The sequence below is a fragment of the Coregonus lavaretus genome (assembly GCF_964263955.1).
Source record: "Coregonus lavaretus genome assembly, chromosome: 26".
Classification (NCBI taxonomy): domain Eukaryota; kingdom Metazoa; phylum Chordata; class Actinopteri; order Salmoniformes; family Salmonidae; genus Coregonus; species Coregonus lavaretus.
This window is the reverse complement of record NC_140013.1, coordinates 20453152-20457763: the sequence shown is the minus strand read 5'-3', so window position 1 is coordinate 20457763 and position 4612 is coordinate 20453152.

Sequence of the window (4612 nt, the reverse complement as noted above, 5' to 3'; positions counted from 1 at the left end):
CACACGCACACACACACATACACACACACTGCTGCAATGCATAACCACATGCACATACACACACACATGTGGTCCTCTGTAGCTCAGCTGGTAGAGCACGGCGCTTATAACGCCAAGGTAGTGGGTTCGATCCCCGGGACCACCCATACACAAAAAAAATGTATGCACGCATGACTGTAAGTCGCTTTGGATAAAAGCGTCTGCTAAATGGCATATTACATACTGCATAACAATTCCAAGGTAATATTTTAACATACATAAACATACACCAGTCTGTCATCAATCACGTTGATGCCTGGAAAGTGTGCGTGTCCGTGTGTGTGTCTGTCTGTGTGTGTGTGTGTGTGTGTGTCAGCTCAGCAGATTTCTGAGCTCTGTGTGGATTGATTAAAGACTGCAGCTATAGCAGGCTGGCTGTGTGGCAAGGAGTGTATCCCTCCTGCGGTTTCAGCTACAGACCAGTCTGCCATACTGTAGGAATGACTGGACCTTAACCTTTCTCTCTCTCTCGCTCTCTCTTCCCTAACAGCAACCAAGTGACCAGTGTATAGACCATGAAACAAGAGCACTGCTGCAAGCCAAGCAGAGGATGCAGCATGGAAAAAATCATAAATTCCGTTGATTCCGAGATGAAAAATAGAAAATCATCATCACCTGCTCCACACTGTAATTAGGATCAAGGCAAACAATTAAGAAGTTTAAAGAAGAGTAGGAAATACAGTAGCAAATGAATCAAACAAACAAAAAAGATCCAGATATGCATGCGTTAGATTCCAGTAACATTTGCTTGACGAAGAAAAATAAAATCTTTGATATAAAAAGTGTATTTTAAAAGAACGTTGGACGATTGACTTTAGGTTTGAGGGATTCTCATTGGATTCTCTGTGGAATAAAAATACTCTTAAGATGAAGAAGAGAGGGATGAACAAAGGAATAAAGTGATACAAACTTTTCTGTATCAAGAATGGAAGGAGACCTTGAAAATGGACTCCAAGCTTTGGACTACAAACATCAAGACAGCTGAATAATAACCTGAATATATACCTGGTTGACCTGACCTCCTGCATTGAAAGCATATACAACAATACAGATATATTTGCAATATAAATATATATAGATGAATATATCCATTTACATTTTATAAAAATTGTGTATGTTGGGCTGAGCTGCGATGATTGAGACTTAAGTTAAGATGGCTGCCAGACCGGCAGTGGCTGTCGCCTGATATAGTTTCCCGAAGAGTGTAGTATTTGACCAGGGAACACAATTCAGAGAAGATGTTTTTGAATTTATGTTGTTTATTTTGTAGATTTTTTTTACAAAAAACAGAGACCACTTGCATGCAACCTTTTTCATTTTGTTTGTGAATTCCTATTTGTTTGTCTGTGTTTTTACATTGGGATCAAACGAGCAAGTTGCTTAGAGACTTTGGAGAGTGAATTGTACATAATGTGAGCGTTTCGGCCCCATGTGGGTTGACCGTGGGTAAGGACTCCATAGAAACAGAAAACCCCCTCCCCCTTTCTTCTACCCCCCTCTCCAACCCTCCTTTCCCCTGCCTTGCTGTGGGAGGGGTCTGACTATATTGATGTGCATGCCTACCCTCCCCATCCCCACAACCTCTCTCCAAACATCCATGCCAGAGGATGGGCATAAGTCTGAAGATATGCAATTTGTCAGAACCATCACTCTCCCCTTACCCACTGCCCCCCTAGCTCCCACTCCAACTCCAACCTACCCTACCGCAGTACCTTGCCTCATTACCTGGACTGTTAATGTAACTTGTTTCACAGAATTTATTTTGTAGTACTACAGAGAACAACACAAATCCTTAACCTATTGCCACCCTGCTGTATCGGTATGACGTATTTATATGAAGAATATATATGCAATATTATATAGGCATGCTTTGGGCTAAACAGTACCCAGGTTTGTGTATGTCCCGCTGTAATGTTAAAGGAACATTGTTTTGAGGTTTGATTAATTGATTGGCAGCAGTTATCTCTGTACATGTACTGTAGCACACCAATTTGTCTGTATTCAAATGTGCCTCCATGCCATCTGGAATAAGTCACACAGTTAGTTCAGATCCAACTATGGTAACACAACAAAGGACTGTTATATTGACACACTTCAGATGTTTACTGCAAGGTCATAACACCTCTTATAAAACCTTCATAACCACTACATAATATCTGGCCTCAATTTAAAATCTTCAAAGAGATATGAAGTGATTGATAAAGCACCTGTAATTGGTGAAATGGGTCATCATATTAACATTTTCTAGGTCTCCTTTAGAGGATTAAAACTATGAACACCTACTGGTTAATTCCTTGCTGAATAAAAACCAATACTTCCCCTGTATAAGCATGCAAAGCACTTGATCAATCCAGATCTAACCCAAAGCGAGCATTGACAAACCATTTCCAATCAGAAAGTCACAGCAATTAAAACCTAAAAATTCTGACAATATAATGTTAACATTTTTGGCATCTGTACTGTATTTCTAGAAACAACAAATATAGCAAATAGAAATAGGACCACAGCTGGTGAATGACTCAACATGGTCACGATGTTTAAAGGCACTGAACTCAAGACAGCCTTACAGTACATATTTGGGTATGATAACCAAAAGGACAGCAAGTTTAAGTTGTTATACAAGTTATATTGTACAGTAGGAAGCTCCTGCAGCCACAATGTGCTTCACTGGACAGATGGGCTGAAGAGACATCCCTGTCTAAAGAGCTCTAATGTCTATCTCTGGGCAACAGGCATGGCTCAGTCTGGAAACTTCTCACACAAACTAACTTCCCACACACACCTAAAGGGCTTTTAGAAACCTGATTTAGGGGAGAAAGTAGATGGCTGTTCTTATTTCATACAGTAAGAGCAAATGGCAGAGAGAGAGAGAGAGAGAGGGTGACCGAAATAGAGCAGGGGAGATTCACTGACTCAGTCTGCCATTGAAGAGCCAAAATTCAACTTGATTCCCATAAGACACATTTTAATGGTAATTTCTCTGTTATCACTTGAAGTATCACACTCACCTTCCACACTGTTCTATCACATACTTCACCTGACCATATTTCTTCTGCGAGATGCATACGTGATGTTCTGTGTCAGTAAAACAGTGACTTTCTATTCATGTCCTGATTTTTTCCCCTTTGGATAGCATATGTATATGCTGGTTTCCATCTCTCTGTTGTGAACATTCTGCATGTCTGGAATAAACGTTACCATGCATGGTCTACAGTGAGTTGGACTGATTTATGCTGGTTGGTTTGGCATTGATGGATGTGTATGTGTGCTTGTGGATGGACAGTGTGTATGCCATAGAGGAATGGTCTAGGGGGGAACTGCTGAGTAGTGTGTGAGGGGGGCGTAAAGGGTCAGACAACTCCGCCTTTAAAGTGATGTCTGGAGTAAAGCAGCAGCAGCTCCACTGACATAATGATCAAAGTTAATGTTTCTGTCTGGAACAGGGAAAGGTGTGGAGCTAAACCCTCATGTCAGCACACACACACCCTTTGACAACCTCACTCCTTTTTTCTCTCACACATAACGTATAACAGAACACTCAAAGCACAGGGCTTACAAACACGCACGCACCGACACACACACCTCCAGTTCTCTCATAAAACCCAAAATGCAGTCCGCACAAATGACTACACGGAATGAACATTTTTTGTAGTATTTTTTATTGATTATTAAAGAATAAGATTGGGTCTCTTTACAGCAGTAGCCCCTTGGTATGTCCTGCTGCACTGGAAAACTTACCATGGGGATGAAACCAGAAATAGATTGAGACTCGCAAGTCAAGTGTGCTTGAAAGGTCTATGGACCCACAAAAACAAAATGTTTGCTTTATTTCTCAAATAGTCGTCTTCTGTTTTTTGGTGTCGCCACCTTTACTTCTTTCTTGTTTGTGGTTCTCCTATACGCCATTAGACTCCCTCCTGTGTCTTGCATCTGTGTGCTGTGCTACAATCAGCTGACTTTTTACTTCTTTGTGGAAGAACTTGAGTTACAGTGAAAGTACACAATACTTAGTTCTACCCCAGTGATCTTCAAACCAGACAAAAGGATCTGAAATATTCAGAAGCTCTACACTGTAGCACCAGAGTAGGCTAGCTGTGTTAACTGTATGGATGTTTGTTGAACCAGTTATAGACCGATAGCAGTACTGCACTCAGATGACAACATACAGTCCTCCATTTGCCCTCCAGAGAAGAGAGAAACCTGAAAATAGAGATAAAGGAATAAAGTGGACAGTGACACATCACATGAAAAAGGGGAAAATGGGTGTACTTAGAATGGTTTAAGATATTTCCACTTCATGTACCTATACCAATATACCAAACTTCAATATTTCACCGTCCACTGATAAAATGTAATCAACTTAGTGACTAAAACATCCCTGTCTAGTTACCAGATGATAAATGGTGAGATGTAAGGTTTGACAAGACAGAAAGACAAGGTAATTCATGTAAAACTCAGTAGTTGACTATGGAGGTGACAGGGGAGTGATGACAGGTTCCTGTAGAGTCCTGGGGGGAAGCCGTCACCCCCCGCAGACTGCAGTTACATCTCCCGTGCAGTGTGGCTGTCACGA